The following is a 17,424-nucleotide window of genomic DNA, read 5'->3' as shown; positions in this document are numbered from 1 at the left end:
GATGGTGTGCACTGGAGATTGCACGTCTCGGGAGGGCCGATGGGCCCTTGGTTCCCTTTTTCAGGGTATGTGGGGGGCGGTTGTAACTTAGCCCCTGGGGAGGGAAAAAAGGGGGGAATGTGGGAGACCCCCCTGGAAAAAAACCCTCCCCTGGTGTCCCACGACACCGAGTCCTTAGTCCTTCTGTGTCCCTCGCCGTCCTCTTCTTCAGCTCCCTTGTCCTCTGAAACGGTCTTTAGGCATTGTCCTTGGGGGGAGGGGGGGAGCGGTAGCAGAACCAGCGCCCCCAAACAAGCCCTCCCCTGGTGTCAAGTGACACCGAGTCCTTTTTCGTCCCTCGGCTTCCTCTTCCTCCGCATCCTTGTCCTCTCTGGCCTCGTTGCTGCGTCTGCCGGGGATGGGGCCCCCGGGGGGGGGGTAAATTACCCATAGAGGGGCCCCTGTTGTCCCCTGTGGCGAGCGACAGTCAACTGGTCCCGCTGTGGCTAGCGGGGCATATAGTCCAGAGGCCCATTGAAATAGTCCGAGCACCAAGGTTTGGTTTTAGAGTCTCAAAGTCCGAGGAGGTAGAATCCAGGCTCGAGGAAAGGTCCAGTTTCAGAGTCTCAGGAACTTTCAAAGTCCAAAAACAAAGGTCCAGTGCCAAAGTCTCAAGTTCAAGGGAGCAAAGTCCTGACTCCGTATCAAGAGTCCTCAGAGTCAGTCGGGTCCCACGGCGTCGTCTTCTTCCGCATCCCTGTCCTCTGGCACGGTTGTGGGCCGCACCCGGGGGTGGGCCAAAGGCTCAGTCTCGTGGGAGGGAAAAAGAAGGGGGAAGGACGTAGACTCGAGACCCCCCACAAAAAACCCTCCCGAAGTTCCGTGCTCTTCAGTGTTCCTGCGCGTTGTGGTACTGGCGGTGGCCCGTGACGTGCTCCGTGTAGATGTCGCGGGACCACCGGATGGTGTCGGAGACCATAAGCCGCCTCATGAGGCCGGCGTACCTCCTTCCGATGCCGCAGGCTTCCAGCACCGGTTCGTTCTGGGGGTCCCACGACCCCAGCGCTCCGACGAGCAGGGCGTAGATCTCGACCGTGTACCCTCTCGCCCTCAGGGTGTCCGCCAGCGGTGTGTATTTGGCGATCTTTCGCAGACGGGCCGCCCGGAATGCCGCAGACCGGTTCTCGAAGGGGACAGACACGTCCACCATGACGATCTTCTTCGCCTCCTCGTTAGTGATAACGATGTCTGGACGGAGGAGGCTGTTGGTGCCCGGGACGGTGGAGTCCTCCGCAACGGTGCCCAGGGTCGGGGGCAGGGCCTTGACGACGCGGGCCTGGATGGCGTTGTGGCGCAGTCTCCAGGCCTCGGAATGCGTCTCGCAGCCGCAGAGGACGTGGGGCAGGGTCTCGTTCTCGTAGCCGCAGCGCCTGCATCGCTTGTCCCGGTTGCCGAAGCGGACGGCTCCGTTGAGGGGGACGCAGTTGAGGCGGGCCCTGTGAACGAAGCGCCAGTCGGCGAAGCGGGTGAAGCTCCCCCCGGAAAGGAAGTGGTTGCTGGCGGTCCACTTGCTGGATACCTCAAACACCTTGCCCTGGTCTGGTTTCTTTTTCAGGTTCTCGGCGTAGAGGCAGCGGAGGGTGGATTTTAGGACTCTCTCCAGCATCTTACGGGCGGGCGGCGTGACGACGGTGTTCTGGTCTGAGTTTCCGCGCGGGATCAGGATGCCCATCTCGCCTCGTTCCTCTGCCCAGGTCCAGCGGCAGCCGATCCTCTTCCCCAGGCGGCGGGTGGCGGCGCGGGCACGGGACCAGAGGGAGGACAGTTCTCCCCCTTGCCGTCCTAGGTTGTTCTCGAGAGAACCGTTGAGGAAGGCGACGATGTCCTGCGGAGCGGGGGCCCTGGCGGCGCGCTTGCCGATGGTCTCTTCCAGGGCGGCGCTCGCGATGCTGCGCACTCTATGGTCTGGGCAGGTCAGGAGACGGAAGGCGTGGGTCACGGTAGCGATGTCGCACAGGTCTCCCATGCGCGGGACGTTGGCACCCCCTTGTCTGTGTGGGATGTAGATGATGTCGGAGCTGGCCCTTTGGGGGAGGTATAGCCATTTCCGGACCAGCTGCCGGATGGCGCGGTCTGCCTTGTTCAGAGGCCCCTTGGCGACAGCAGAGCCCCTGAGAGCAAAGGGGATGCGGGGGATGAGGAAAGTGTTTAGCGCGTTGATCTTTTGCCAAGGGGCGAGCAGGGAGCCGTCAATCTTTTTGGCGTCCTCGAGAATCCCGTCGATGGTTGCCGTCGGGGTCTGTTGGACGCGGATGCCGGTCGGCGTGCCGAGGTGCAAGTATGATTCACCGTCGGCCAGGGTGGTCATGGGTTCCCCCTGGATTTCGAACTGCGTCGGGTGTACCGGGGCGCCGGCGTTGCCAGAGATGTGCAGAGAGGCGCACTTCCTGGCGTTGAAGCGCAGGCCCATCCATTCGGCCGCGTGGCTGGCGACCTCCAGGAGTACGCGGAGGCCCTCTGGGTTGTCGGCCAGGAGAACGAGGTCGTCGGCGTAGGCCAGGGCGCTGATCTTTTCGCCGTAGAGGTTGAAGCCGGCGGGGCTATTCGCCATGGCGCGCAGGAGCGGTTCCATGGCCAGGTTGAATACAATGGGGCTGAGGGGGCAGCCCTGTTTGACCCCCCGCCTGAGGAGGATGGGGGCGGTCTCGCCTTCTTCGGCGCGGATGGTGGTGGTACAGTCACTGTATAAGTCCCTGAGTAGATGGAGAAAAAAGTCCGGAAGGCCAAATTCCCGCAGTGTGTCGAAGATGAGGTGGTGGGGGATGGACCCGAAGGCGTTGGAAAGGTCCAGCCAAGCCATGGCGCACTGCTTTTGCCGCCGTCTGGCTGACTGGATGGCCGCCTGCAGCACGTAGTTGTGCTCGTAGCACCCCTCGCAGGACATGAAGCCCTTCTGGGCGGCGCTGATGGCACCTCCGCTCACCGCCCAGTCCGTAAGTCTCGCGGCGAGGCAGCTGGTGTAAAGTTTGTAAATGGTGCTGGAGAGGGAGATGGGTCTCCAGTTCCCAGGGTCTTGCCGGTCGCCCTTCTTATAGAGCAGAACCGTCATGGACGACTTCCAGGCGCTGGGGATACGCCGGAACTGCTTGCACAAGTTGAAGATGGCGGCGAGTACGAGGCAACCAGGGTCACGCTTCTTGAACACCTGGTACCTGATGCCGTCTTTCCCCGGTGCCGTGTTGGAGGTCCTGGTGAGCCTGGCAAACACCTCTTTAGGGGTAAAGTCACGTTCCAGGTCGTCTGCGGAGTCGACACGGGGCAGCCGGGGCAAGCAGTCTGGGCGGTGGGTCTCGGGGCATGCTGCATGGTCAAAGACGTCGGAAAAGTAGGCGTGTAGGCGGTCTGCGGGAACGTCGCAGAATGGCGAGGGTTCCTCGAGGATCTCCCTCATCGCCTTGGGACGGTTGGACCGGTACAGGCGCTGGAGGCGGGTGGCAGCTATCGTGTCGTCTCTTCTGTTGTTTATGGCGGCTTCGGGGTTGGGTCTCGGTGCCGGGGGTCCGCGTCGGGGATGCTGCGTACGGGTCGGGGCTTGTTCCTGGGGCACGAGTCCCTCTGCTAGCTCCTCCGTGAGTCTCTTGACCACGTCTTCCAGGTCACGGAAGGAGTTTGCGTCTGTCAATTCCTCTATCCAGAGGAGCTGCCAGGCGGTGGCAGTGCGTTCTCGGTTGCCCCTCACCCGCTGGCTGTCTGGTTGTGCAGTCTCGGGTACGGCGGGTGAGGCGGCAGGAGCCCGGTGTTCCCCTGGGTCGGGAGTCGGGGAGGTGTGTGCGGTGGCGCGGCGCTGCTCTGGAGCGTCCAGAGCAGAGCGCGGGTCATCACGGCGTGCGGTGGGTCTGTGGTCTGGAGCAGGAGGCGGGAGAGCGGTGTCGGCGGCGAGTCCGGCGCTGGATCTTGGTGCGCCGTGGCGACTACTGGGGGCGGCAGGAGTCAGAGGGGCGTGCACGGTGGTGCGGCGCTGCTCTGGGGCGTCCAGAGCAGGGCGAGGGTCGTCGCGGCGTGCGGCGGGTCTGTGGTCTGGAACAGGAGGCGGGCGAGAGGTACCGGATCTGGGTGCGTTATGGCGACTACTGGGGGCGGCAGGAGGGCGACTGCTGGTGCTGTCTCCTCCACGGGTCTGGCTGGGTCCCTCCCTCTGGCCGGGTCGGCACCTGGTGTTGTTGTCTCGTGAGGGAGGGCAGTAGGGCTGGAGCCGCGGAGGGGCGCTGGTCCGTCTCTCCGCCACGTTGAGCCTCACGCCTCGGACGTATTCCCGAACCGTCTGGGACAGGTTAGCGAGGCTGACGGAGGCTGCGGTTCGCTGGTGGGGCTGGAGGAGGGTGGGGATTCTGGAGGGCCTAGGGGGCCTGCCGCTAACGGCGGAACTGCGGCTAGAAGAGGACCCGTGGCTGTTTGGGTCTTGGGGGATAACGGGCTCCTGGCTTGGAGTGGCAGGCGTGGTTGGTGGAGGCGAGGTTGTGGCTAAGCGGTCTGGGGAGGGTCCTTGCTCTAGGGGTGAGCTGGCAGGTGTTCCCCTAGGGAGGGCAGGGCACCGTGACTGGTGGACCTTACACCCCGCTAGGGCTAAGAAAGGCTTGGCACAGTGGGCACAGCGGAAGCCCACCTTCTTTTTGTGCACTTGCCTTATGTGCTGGCGCAGAGAGGTGGTGGTTGTGAGCCCCTTGTAGGTGGAGCAGCATGGGCAGGCGGGGCGATTCTTAGGGATAGGGAACTCGATGAGTGCGAGCCCCTGGAACTCGTCGCTGGGTGGGGGGATACGGGGTTCCCGCCTCGGGCGAGTACGGGGAGGCAGGGGTCAGGAACATAGGAGGGGGAGGACGCCGAGTCGTCACTACCTGACCAGATGGGGGAGGGGGAGTCACTGGAGCAGCGCTCCGAGAGCAGTGCGACGGGAATTGCTTGCTGCCGGCATGTTCTAATTGGTCTCAAGCCGGCAGCCCTTGTGACTGGTGTTGGGACGTGGGGCGGTGGGGTCCCCGCGCTATGTCTGCGGGGTCCCCTGGGGTTGGTAGCACTCCCTGAGCTGGAGGTACTCCCTGAGAGATTGGCCCTAACGGCATCGGCATACGAGGCGACAGCGCAGGTAGCCGTGCTCGGAGCGGTAGCCGTGCGGGCAGGAGCGGGAGCGTGGGTTGGGGATGGCTGGTCGCTCTGGGCCGCCCGGGGAGATTGTTCCGGGCTGGCGGTGTCTGGGTCAGAGCATAGGGGGGAGGTATTGGAGCTCAGGGGAGACTGGGGCTGTAGACCTAATGTGGCAGGGGTAGGGACTGGAGATGGAGGGGGCCACGAGGGAGACCACACCTCCAGGGCCTCAGGCAGGATGGGGCTGGCAGAGTTGGGCCAGCAGACTAAGTCCCAGGTCAGGGGTGGGGAAGGAATTACAGGTAGCAGCGTTTGGGGGGGGCTTAGCAGGGCAATCTCCTCCTGGTGCGGGGTCCAGACATGGTTAAATCGGTCGGTGTCCCCTCCAATAGGGGACACCCCGGACCCAGCAAAGCAGGGGGCAAAGTTGCTGTCCAGGTCTAGCGGGAGCGCCCAGTCGACAGCGGAGGAAGGGAGGGAGGGAAGGACTGCGGGTGGCATGGCGGCAGGGCCACAGCGGGCCGGGCTGGAGCTGGCATCTGGAACCGGCGGGGGCTGGAACGATGGTATCGCGTCTCCGGCCCCGGGGTGTTGGACGTCGCACGGCTCTCGGGGGGGCCCTCTGGCATCTGGTGGTGTCCGGGCTCTGGGCAGGTCACTGGGCATCAGGCCTGGCGGGTGCCGTCTGGTTCCCATCCTGACAGGTCGCCACAGGAAGCAGTCGGAGGAGCTGGAGTCCCCTGACGCGGCATTCGCGGGGCTGGCAGGGCGTCTCGACATGCTGAAAGATAGAGCACAGAGACACCCGACCGGGGGGGAGGGGAACAGGGCAGGGGGCCTCCGGCTGCGGTGGTCCCAGAGGGGACCAAGGGGCCAGGAGGCGGCCTCTCAGAGGGCCAGGGGGGTCTGCGTTGGAGAAATCGCCAGGTACCACAGTATTTAGCAGCGATAACGATTGCTCCAACACACAACCCCAGTAGTCAGCCCAGTAAAACACCTGAGTCAGAAACCAAATCCCCAAGCAAAGTTGACAGAGAAGAATAAATAATAGTAAAAACGAGGGGGGGGGTGGCCGAGCAGCAGGGGCGGGAGGCGGGGGGCGGGCCACGTGGCAAAGGCCGCCGGGGCACAGAGAGAGCGGAGACAAACAAACGGGAGCGAGACTGACCAGAGTGGGAAGTTAGCTTAGTGGGGTTGCAGAGCCAGCGCAGCGGGGACGAGAACGAAATAGACAAAAGTGAAACTGACCGGAGTGGAAGGCCAGCTTACTCAGGTTGCAGAGCCAGCGGGGATAAAATAGACGGGAGTGAAATCGACTAGGTAGGAAGTGGAGCAGCAGAGGGAGGGGGGGGGCGGGAGGTTAGCCACGTGGAAATGGCCGCCGGGGCACAGAGGGAGCCGAGACAAATAGGAGTGAAACTGACCAGAGTGGGGAGTTAGCTTAGTGGGGTTGCAGAGCCAGCGCAGCGGGACGAGAATGAAATAGAAGCGAAACTGATCAGAGTGGAAGTTTCAATTACTCGGGTTGCAGAGCTAGCGCAGCGGGACAAGAATGAAATAGAAGTGAAACTGACCAGGGTGAAAGGGTTGCAGAGCCAGCGGGGACGGAATAAACGGGAGTGAAATTGATCAGCTATGAGCCAGCACAATGGGGGAAGCGGAGCAGCAGAGGGGGGGGTGGGGGGGTCAGCCACGTGGCAATGGCCGCCGGGGCAGGACAAATCGACAGGAGGGGACGAGAATGAAACAGACACGGGCGAAACCGATCAGAGTGGGAGGCTAAACCACTGGGGCTGCAGAGCCAGCGGGGACAGAACGGACGGGAGCGAAACTGACCAGGCAGGAGCCAACACAATGGGGGAAATGGAGCAGCAGAGGGAGGGGGGGGCGAGAGGTTAGCCACGTGGCAATGGCCGCCGGGGCACAGAGGGAGCCGAGACAAATAGTAGTGAAACTGACCAGAGCGGGGAGTTAGCTTAGTGGGGTTGCAGAGCCAGTGCAGCGGGGCGAGAATGAAATAGAAGCGAAACTGATCAGAGTGGAAGTTTCAATTACTCGGGTTGCAGAGCTAGCGCAGCGGGACAAGAATGAAATAGAAGTGAAACTGACCAGGGTGAAAGCGTTGCAGAGCCAGCGGGGACAGAATAAACGGGAGTGAAATTGACCAGCTATGAAACAACACAGTGAGGGAAGCGGAGCAGCAGAGGGGGGGTGGGGGGATCAGCCACGTGGCAATGGCCGCCGGGGCACAGAGAAAACTCACCAGAGTGGGGAGTTAGCTTGGTGGGGTTGCAGAGCCAGCGCAGCGGGACGAGAATGAAATAGAAGCGAAACTGATCAGAGTGGAAGTTTCAATTACTCGGGTTGCAGAGCTAGCGCAGCGGGACAAGAATGAAATAGAAGTGAAACTGACCAGGGTGAAAGGGTTGCAGAGCCAGCTGGCAATGGCCGCCGGGGCACAGAGGGAGCCGAGACAAATAGTAGTGAAACTGACCAGAGCGGGGAGTTAGCTTAGTGGGGTTGCAGAGCCAGCGCAGCGGGACGAGAATGAAATAGAAGTGAAACTGACCAGGGTGAAAGCGTTGCAGAGCCAGCGGGGACAGAGTAAACGGGAGTGAAATTGACCAGCTATGAAACAACACAGTGGGGGAAGCGGAGCAGCAGAGGGGGGGTGGGGGGATCAGCCACGTGGCAATGGCCGCCGGGGCACAGAGGGAGCCGAGACAAATAGGAGTGGAACTGACCAGAGCGGGGAGTTAGTTTAGTGGGGTTGCAGAGCCAGCGCAGCGGGACGAGAATGAAATGGAAGCGAAACTGATCAGAGTGGAAGTTTCAATTACTCGGGTTGCAGAGCTAGCGCAGCGGGACAAGAATGAAATAGAAGTGAAACTAACCAGGGTGAAAGCGTTGCAGAGCCAGCGGGGACAGAGTAAACGGGAGTGAAATTGACCAGCTATGAAACAACACAGTGGGGGAAGCGGAGCAGCAGAGGGGGGGTGGGGGGATCAGCCACGTGGCAATGGCCGCCGGGGCACAGAGGGAGCCGAGACAAATAGGAGTGAAACTGACCAGAGCGGGGAGTTAGCTTAGTGGGGTTGCAGAGCCAGCGCAGCGGGACGAGAATGAAATGGAAGCGAAACTGATCAGAGTGGAAGTTTCAGTTACTCGGGTTGCAGAGCTAGCGCAGCGGGACAAGAATGAAATAGAAGTGAAACTGACCAGGGTGAAAGGGTTGCAGAGCCAGCGGGGACAGAATAAACGGGAGTGAAATTGACCAGCTATGAATCAACACAATGGGGGAAGCGGAGCAGCAGAGGGGGGTGGGGGGATCAGCCACGTGGCAATGGCCGCCGGGGCACAGAGGGAGCCGAGACAAATAGGAGTGAAACTGACCAGAGCGGGGAGTTAGCTTAGTGGGGTTGCAGAGCCAGCGCAGCGGGAGGAGAATGAAATAGAAGCGAAACTGATCAGAATGGAAGTTTCAATTACTCGGGTTGCAGAGCTAGCGCAGCAGCGGGACAAGAATGAAATAGAAGTGAAACTGACCAGGGTGAAAGCGTTGCAGAGCCAGCGGGGACAGAATAAACGGGAGTGAAATTGACCAGCTATGAAACAACACAGTGGGGGAAGCGGAGCAGCAGAGGGGGGGGCGGGAGGCCAGCCACGTGGCAATGGCTGCCGGGGCACAGAGGGAGCCGAGAGAAACAGGAGTGAAACTGACCAGAGTGGGAACTTTAGCTTAGTGGGGTTGCAGAGCCAGCGCAGCGGGGGACGAGAATGAGATGGATAGGAGTGAAACTGACCAGAGTGGGAGGTTAAAGTAGTCGGGTTGCAGAGCTAGCGCAGCGGGACAAGAATGAAATATACAAAAAGTGAAACTGACCAGACTGGAAGATCAACTTACTGGGGTTGCAGAGCCAGCGCAGCGGGGGTCTCAGGAGCGAAGCAGATGCAGAGCCAGCACAGCGGGGTGTAGCGAGGAGCCTGTGTTGCAGAGCTAGCGCAGCGGAGCACAAGCCGGGGTTCACCCAAGGCAGGGGGTGATTGCAGAGCCAGCGCAGCGGAGGACCCCAGGAGCAAGGCAGGAGTCCGGTGGGGATGCAGAGCCAGCGCAGCGGAGCCTAGCAAAGAGCCTTGGTTGCAGAGCCAGCGCAGCGGAGCACTAGCCGGGGTTCACCCAAGGCAGGGGGTGATTGCAGAGCCAGCGCAGCGGAGGACCCCAGGAGCAAGGCAGGAGTCCGGTGGGGATGCAGAGCCAGCGCAGCGGAGCCTAGCGAGGAGCCTTGGCTGCAGAGACAGCGCAGCGGAGCACAAGCCTGGGTTCACCCAAGGCAGGGGGTGCTTGCAGAGCCAGCGCAGCACCCCAGGAGCAAGGCGGGAGTCCGATGAGAATGCAGAGCCAGCGCAGCGGAGCCCAGCGGGGAGCCTAGATTGCAGAGTCAGCGCAGCGGATTCAGTGTAGGTCCCAGGATCCTGCTGGCAAAAGCCCTTAAAAGGGCTGGATCCTTCCGTTCTCTGGAGCAAGTGGTCCCCCGTAGCAATGCTCAATCCCCCGGCGTCTTCCTCAGAGGTCTTCAGCTGATAAGAACAGATACTACACTTGATCTTAGCCAAAAGGCCGAGAAGCGATGGCTTGCGTCGCCCCCCGTCCGAGGTACCCCCTCGCCCTCACGTCTCCGCCTTACCGGGAGCGCCCGGCGGTCGCGCGCCGCCCGTCCGCGACGGTCGCCAGGCTTCCGGAGCCACCGCTCGGCGGCCAGGGCCCTGCAGCCGACGCTCCCGCGCCCCAGGGGCGGAGGGCGTGCGCCGGCCACGCTCGGCCACCGCCCCTGGGAACCCGCCCTCGGCGACCGGCGCCAGACCTTGCTGAGGCCGCTCCCCGCGGCGGGCCGGGTTGGCTGGCCGGCGTTCATCTGCATGGCTCCTCCTGGCGCCCGGCGTCATCATGGTGACAGCCGAGCAGGTCGGCCGGCCGGCCTGTGTTAGCGGCGGCGGCTTTGGCATGGCCTCGGCTGGGCAGACACTCCTTCCTTCTGCTTGCCATGCCATGCCATGCAGGCCGACTGAGGACGGCAGTCCGGGAACAGCAAAGCAGAGCAGAGCAGAGCAAAGAGCGACTGGGCTGGCCTCCAGCCGAGCGGCAGATTTAGCAGCCCAGAAGAGCGGCGAGTGGGGACATCCTGTATACTACACTCTCGGCTGGGGCTGGGGCTGGGGCTGGGGCTCCCTCCCCCTCCCACCCTCACGCACGCAGCCCCCCTTACCTCAGGACGCCCACAGACGTACTCTCCCCCTCCCAAGACGTCCCCCAGCGCCGGGGGATAAAATTTTTCTAAGTCCCGCCCGCTCGCTCACCGCCCGCCGCCCTCTCCTCGCTCACGGGGACCGCACCGGCTCGCCCGCCCCGCGCGCCTCCTTCGGCCTCCCCTCCCTCGGAGCAGGGAGCCCCGGCTGGGGGCGGGCGCCGGGGGCCCTCCGGGCGGCGCCCCGCTCGCCTCCCTCCCTCCTTCCTTCCCTCCCGGCAGCCTCCGCCGGCCATCTGCATGCGGGCTCCGCCCCCCCGCCGCCTCCTCCTCGCTTACCCGGCCGCTCAGCTGCCTGCAGAAGCGGATAGTCCCGTGTTGAACGGGGCTCGTCAACTGCTCCCTGACAGCCCCGCTCGCGGGTCCGACGCCCCGCCCCGCCCCGTCCCTGCCGGCAGGAGCGGCAGGTGTGAATGGGGTGTGAACGGGGCTCCTCCACAGCTCGCTGGCAAGGCCGACGCCCCGCAGACTGCTTGGCCGCAGTCTTTCTGCCTCCGCCTCTGCTTTTCCAAGCACTCACTCACTCACTCACTCACTCCCCCTTGATTGATTTAAAAAAAAAAAAAAAAAAAAAAAAAAAAGCGGCGGCTTGCCTCTGCTGCCTTTGAAAAAACCTCTTCTCTCCCTCACTCACTCACTCACTCCTTCAGTCAGTCAGTCCGTCAGTCAGTCATGCACTCCCATTCCTTGCACTGATTCGTATGGGGACCCTTATTTAGTTATAAAAGACAAGAAAAGAAAAAAAGCGGCGGCTTGCCTCCGCTGCCTGCCTTTGAAGAAAACCTCTTCTCTTCTCTTCTCTTCTCTTCTCTTCTCTTCTCTTCTCTTCTCTTCTCTTCTCTCTTCAGTCAGTCAGGCACTCCCATTCCTTGCACTGATTCGTATGGGGACGCTTATTTAGTTATAAAAGACAAGAAAAGAAAAAAAGCGGCGGCTTGCCTCCTCTGGCTGCCTTTGCAAACAAACCTTGCGGCGGGCGGGGTTGTTTGGGGGGGGGGGGGGGGGGCGTGTGCGAGTTTTTTTGCTTTCTCTTTCTTGTTGTTGTGGTGGTGGTTTGCCAAGACCTCCCCCCGGAGACGCACAGCGCAGCCCCGCCCCCGGCGCACAGGCACACACACACACAGCAGAGATTTTTCTGGGGGACTTTTTATTGAGACACACACGCCATTTTTTTTTTTTAAATAATTCCTTTCTCTTTCCCCAAAGGGCACTCAGGTCTATTTTTGGCACCGCACAGGTAGCTCCCCGAGGGGAGGTGCACCGCTCCTGGAAGTACTGCAATACCAGGTCGATGCGTGGAGTGGACGGAGCAAGCTCCTGTTCCGACCCCCTGTTCCAAAAATCCATTTAATATAAAGATCTCAGATAGAGATCATATCAGATATTAAACTGATAAGAACAGATACTACACTTGATCTTAGCCAAAAGGCCGAGAAGCGATGGCTTGCGTCGCCCCCCGTCCGAGGTACCCCCTCGCCCTCACGTCTCCGCCTTACCGGGAGCGCCCGGCGGTCGCGCGCCGCCCGTCCGCGACGGTCGCCAGGCTTCCGGAGCCACCGCTCGGCGGCCAGGGCCCTGCAGCCGACGCTCCCGCGCCCCAGGGGCGGAGGGCGTGCGCCGGCCACGCTCGGCCACCGCCCCTGGGAACCCGCCCTCGGCGACCGGCGCCAGACCTTGCTGAGGCCGCTCCCCGCGGCGGGCCGGGTTGGCTGGCCGGCGTTCATCTGCATGGCTCCTCCTGGCGCCCGGCGTCATCATGGTGACAGCCGAGCAGGTCGGCCGGCCGGCCTGTGTTAGCGGCGGCGGCTTTGGCATGGCCTCGGCTGGGCAGACACTCCTTCCTTCTGCTTGCCATGCCATGCCATGCAGGCCGACTGAGGACGGCAGTCCGGGAACAGCAAAGCAGAGCAGAGCAGAGCAAAGAGCGACTGGGCTGGCCTCCAGCCGAGCGGCAGATTTAGCAGCCCAGAAGAGCGGCGAGTGGGGACATCCTGTATACTACACTCTCGGCTGGGGCTGGGGCTGGGGCTGGGGCTCCCTCCCCCTCCCACCCTCACGCACGCAGCCCCCCTTACCTCAGGACGCCCACAGACGTACTCTCCCCCTCCCAAGACGTCCCCCAGCGCCGGGGGATAAAATTTTTCTAAGTCCCGCCCGCTCGCTCACCGCCCGCCGCCCTCTCCTCGCTCACGGGGACCGCACCGGCTCGCCCGCCCCGCGCGCCTCCTTCGGCCTCCCCTCCCTCGGAGCAGGGAGCCCCGGCTGGGGGCGGGCGCCGGGGGCCCTCCGGGCGGCGCCCCGCTCGCCTCCCTCCCTCCTTCCTTCCCTCCCGGCAGCCTCCGCCGGCCATCTGCATGCGGGCTCCGCCCCCCCGCCGCCTCCTCCTCGCTTACCCGGCCGCTCAGCTGCCTGCAGAAGCGGATAGTCCCGTGTTGAACGGGGCTCGTCAACTGCTCCCTGACAGCCCCGCTCGCGGGTCCGACGCCCCGCCCCGCCCCGTCCCTGCCGGCAGGAGCGGCAGGTGTGAATGGGGTGTGAACGGGGCTCCTCCACAGCTCGCTGGCAAGGCCGACGCCCCGCAGACTGCTTGGCCGCAGTCTTTCTGCCTCCGCCTCTGCTTTTCCAAGCACTCACTCACTCACTCACTCACTCCCCCTTGATTGATTTAAAAAAAAAAAAAAAAAAAAAAAAAAAGCGGCGGCTTGCCTCTGCTGCCTTTGAAAAAACCTCTTCTCTCCCTCACTCACTCACTCACTCCTTCAGTCAGTCAGTCCGTCAGTCAGTCATGCACTCCCATTCCTTGCACTGATTCGTATGGGGACCCTTATTTAGTTATAAAAGACAAGAAAAGAAAAAAAGCGGCGGCTTGCCTCCGCTGCCTGCCTTTGAAGAAAACCTCTTCTCTTCTCTTCTCTTCTCTTCTCTTCTCTTCTCTTCTCTTCTCTTCTCTTCTCTTCTCTCTTCAGTCAGTCAGGCACTCCCATTCCTTGCACTGATTCGTATGGGGACGCTTATTTAGTTATAAAAGACAAGAAAAGAAAAAAAGCGGCGGCTTGCCTCCTCTGGCTGCCTTTGCAAACAAACCTTGCGGCGGGCGGGGTTGTTTGGGGGGGGGGGGGGGGGGGCGTGTGCGAGTTTTTTTGCTTTCTCTTTCTTGTTGTTGTGGTGGTGGTTTGCCAAGACCTCCCCCCGGAGACGCACAGCGCAGCCCCGCCCCCGGCGCACAGGCACACACACACACAGCAGAGATTTTTCTGGGGGACTTTTTATTGAGACACACACGCCATTTTTTTTTTTTAAATAATTCCTTTCTCTTTCCCCAAAGGGCACTCAGGTCTATTTTTGGCACCGCACAGGTAGCTCCCCGAGGGGAGGTGCACCGCTCCTGGAAGTACTGCAATACCAGGTCGATGCGTGGAGTGGACGGAGCAAGCTCCTGTTCCGACCCCCTGTTCCAAAAATCCATTTAATATAAAGATCTCAGATAGAGATCATATCAGATATTAAACTGATAAGAACAGATACTACACTTGATCTTAGCCAAAAGGCCGAGAAGCGATGGCTTGCGTCGCCCCCCGTCCGAGGTACCCCCTCGCCCTCACGTCTCCGCCTTACCGGGAGCGCCCGGCGGTCGCGCGCCGCCCGTCCGCGACGGTCGCCAGGCTTCCGGAGCCACCGCTCGGCGGCCAGGGCCCTGCAGCCGACGCTCCCGCGCCCCAGGGGCGGAGGGCGTGCGCCGGCCACGCTCGGCCACCGCCCCTGGGAACCCGCCCTCGGCGACCGGCGCCAGACCTTGCTGAGGCCGCTCCCCGCGGCGGGCCGGGTTGGCTGGCCGGCGTTCATCTGCATGGCTCCTCCTGGCGCCCGGCGTCATCATGGTGACAGCCGAGCAGGTCGGCCGGCCGGCCTGTGTTAGCGGCGGCGGCTTTGGCATGGCCTCGGCTGGGCAGACACTCCTTCCTTCTGCTTGCCATGCCATGCCATGCAGGCCGACTGAGGACGGCAGTCCGGGAACAGCAAAGCAGAGCAGAGCAGAGCAAAGAGCGACTGGGCTGGCCTCCAGCCGAGCGGCAGATTTAGCAGCCCAGAAGAGCGGCGAGTGGGGACATCCTGTATACTACACTCTCGGCTGGGGCTGGGGCTGGGGCTGGGGCTCCCTCCCCCTCCCACCCTCACGCACGCAGCCCCCCTTACCTCAGGACGCCCACAGACGTACTCTCCCCCTCCCAAGACGTCCCCCAGCGCCGGGGGATAAAATTTTTCTAAGTCCCGCCCGCTCGCTCACCGCCCGCCGCCCTCTCCTCGCTCACGGGGACCGCACCGGCTCGCCCGCCCCGCGCGCCTCCTTCGGCCTCCCCTCCCTCGGAGCAGGGAGCCCCGGCTGGGGGCGGGCGCCGGGGGCCCTCCGGGCGGCGCCCCGCTCGCCTCCCTCCCTCCTTCCTTCCCTCCCGGCAGCCTCCGCCGGCCATCTGCATGCGGGCTCCGCCCCCCCGCCGCCTCCTCCTCGCTTACCCGGCCGCTCAGCTGCCTGCAGAAGCGGATAGTCCCGTGTTGAACGGGGCTCGTCAACTGCTCCCTGACAGCCCCGCTCGCGGGTCCGACGCCCCGCCCCGCCCCGTCCCTGCCGGCAGGAGCGGCAGGTGTGAATGGGGTGTGAACGGGGCTCCTCCACAGCTCGCTGGCAAGGCCGACGCCCCGCAGACTGCTTGGCCGCAGTCTTTCTGCCTCCGCCTCTGCTTTTCCAAGCACTCACTCACTCACTCACTCACTCCCCCTTGATTGATTTAAAAAAAAAAAAAAAAAAAAAAAAAAAGCGGCGGCTTGCCTCTGCTGCCTTTGAAAAAACCTCTTCTCTCCCTCACTCACTCACTCACTCCTTCAGTCAGTCAGTCCGTCAGTCAGTCATGCACTCCCATTCCTTGCACTGATTCGTATGGGGACCCTTATTTAGTTATAAAAGACAAGAAAAGAAAAAAAGCGGCGGCTTGCCTCCGCTGCCTGCCTTTGAAGAAAACCTCTTCTCTTCTCTTCTCTTCTCTTCTCTTCTCTTCTCTTCTCTTCTCTCTTCAGTCAGTCAGGCACTCCCATTCCTTGCACTGATTCGTATGGGGACGCTTATTTAGTTATAAAAGACAAGAAAAGAAAAAAAGCGGCGGCTTGCCTCCTCTGGCTGCCTTTGCAAACAAACCTTGCGGCGGGCGGGGTTGTTTGGGGGGGGGGGGGGGGGGGCGTGTGCGAGTTTTTTTGCTTTCTCTTTCTTGTTGTTGTGGTGGTGGTTTGCCAAGACCTCCCCCCGGAGACGCACAGCGCAGCCCCGCCCCCGGCGCACAGGCACACACACACACAGCAGAGATTTTTCTGGGGGACTTTTTATTGAGACACACACGCCATTTTTTTTTTTTAAATAATTCCTTTCTCTTTCCCCAAAGGGCACTCAGGTCTATTTTTGGCACCGCACAGGTAGCTCCCCGAGGGGAGGTGCACCGCTCCTGGAAGTACTGCAATACCAGGTCGATGCGTGGAGTGGACGGAGCAAGCTCCTGTTCCGACCCCCTGTTCCAAAAATCCATTTAATATAAAGATCTCAGATAGAGATCATATCAGATATTAAACTGATAAGAACAGATACTACACTTGATCTTAGCCAAAAGGCCGAGAAGCGATGGCTTGCGTCGCCCCCCGTCCGAGGTACCCCCTCGCCCTCACGTCTCCGCCTTACCGGGAGCGCCCGGCGGTCGCGCGCCGCCCGTCCGCGACGGTCGCCAGGCTTCCGGAGCCACCGCTCGGCGGCCAGGGCCCTGCAGCCGACGCTCCCGCGCCCCAGGGGCGGAGGGCGTGCGCCGGCCACGCTCGGCCACCGCCCCTGGGAACCCGCCCTCGGCGACCGGCGCCAGACCTTGCTGAGGCCGCTCCCCGCGGCGGGCCGGGTTGGCTGGCCGGCGTTCATCTGCATGGCTCCTCCTGGCGCCCGGCGTCATCATGGTGACAGCCGAGCAGGTCGGCCGGCCGGCCTGTGTTAGCGGCGGCGGCTTTGGCATGGCCTCGGCTGGGCAGACACTCCTTCCTTCTGCTTGCCATGCCATGCCATGCAGGCCGACTGAGGACGGCAGTCCGGGAACAGCAAAGCAGAGCAGAGCAGAGCAAAGAGCGACTGGGCTGGCCTCCAGCCGAGCGGCAGATTTAGCAGCCCAGAAGAGCGGCGAGTGGGGACATCCTGTATACTACACTCTCGGCTGGGGCTGGGGCTGGGGCTGGGGCTCCCTCCCCCTCCCACCCTCACGCACGCAGCCCCCCTTACCTCAGGACGCCCACAGACGTACTCTCCCCCTCCCAAGACGTCCCCCAGCGCCGGGGGATAAAATTTTTCTAAGTCCCGCCCGCTCGCTCACCGCCCGCCGCCCTCTCCTCGCTCACGGGGACCGCACCGGCTCGCCCGCCCCGCGCGCCTCCTTCGGCCTCCCCTCCCTCGGAGCAGGGAGCCCCGGCTGGGGGCGGGCGCCGGGGGCCCTCCGGGCGGCGCCCCGCTCGCCTCCCTCCCTCCTTCCTTCCCTCCCGGCAGCCTCCGCCGGCCATCTGCATGCGGGCTCCGCCCCCCCGCCGCCTCCTCCTCGCTTACCCGGCCGCTCAGCTGCCTGCAGAAGCGGATAGTCCCGTGTTGAACGGGGCTCGTCAACTGCTCCCTGACAGCCCCGCTCGCGGGTCCGACGCCCCGCCCCGCCCCGTCCCTGCCGGCAGGAGCGGCAGGTGTGAATGGGGTGTGAACGGGGCTCCTCCACAGCTCGCTGGCAAGGCCGACGCCCCGCAGACTGCTTGGCCGCAGTCTTTCTGCCTCCGCCTCTGCTTTTCCAAGCACTCACTCACTCACTCACTCACTCCCCCTTGATTGATTTAAAAAAAAAAAAAAAAAAAAAAAAAAAGCGGCGGCTTGCCTCTGCTGCCTTTGAAAAAACCTCTTCTCTCCCTCACTCACTCACTCACTCCTTCAGTCAGTCAGTCCGTC

General features: G+C 62.4%; 3 non-coding genes and 1 pseudogene across 3 annotated transcripts; all 4 read right to left on the bottom strand.

The window, feature by feature from the left end:
- Nucleotides 1–9,643: 9,643 nt before the first annotated feature.
- On the bottom strand, nucleotides 9,644–9,751 carry LOC149522110 (U2 spliceosomal RNA; annotated as a pseudogene).
- Nucleotides 9,752–11,674: 1,923 nt separating this feature from the next.
- Nucleotides 11,675–11,865, bottom strand: LOC149522109 (U2 spliceosomal RNA). Its single transcript, XR_016347461.1, has one exon. It is a non-coding gene; the product is annotated as a U2 spliceosomal RNA (small nuclear RNA).
- Nucleotides 11,866–13,793: 1,928 nt separating this feature from the next.
- On the bottom strand, nucleotides 13,794–13,984 carry LOC149522108 (U2 spliceosomal RNA). Its single transcript, XR_016347460.1, has one exon. It is a non-coding gene; the product is annotated as a U2 spliceosomal RNA (small nuclear RNA).
- Nucleotides 13,985–15,897: 1,913 nt separating this feature from the next.
- LOC149522107 (U2 spliceosomal RNA) lies at nucleotides 15,898–16,088 on the bottom strand. The gene has a single exon (XR_016347458.1). It is a non-coding gene; the product is annotated as a U2 spliceosomal RNA (small nuclear RNA).
- Between the last annotated feature and the right edge of the window lie 1,336 nt (nucleotides 16,089–17,424).

Source organism: Pelodiscus sinensis, chromosome 19, assembly GCF_052426305.1.
Source record: "Pelodiscus sinensis isolate ZL-2025 chromosome 19, ASM5242630v1, whole genome shotgun sequence".
In the NCBI taxonomy this organism is placed as follows: Eukaryota; Metazoa; Chordata; order Testudines; family Trionychidae; genus Pelodiscus; species Pelodiscus sinensis.
This window is presented reverse-complemented; position numbering and strand designations above follow the sequence as displayed.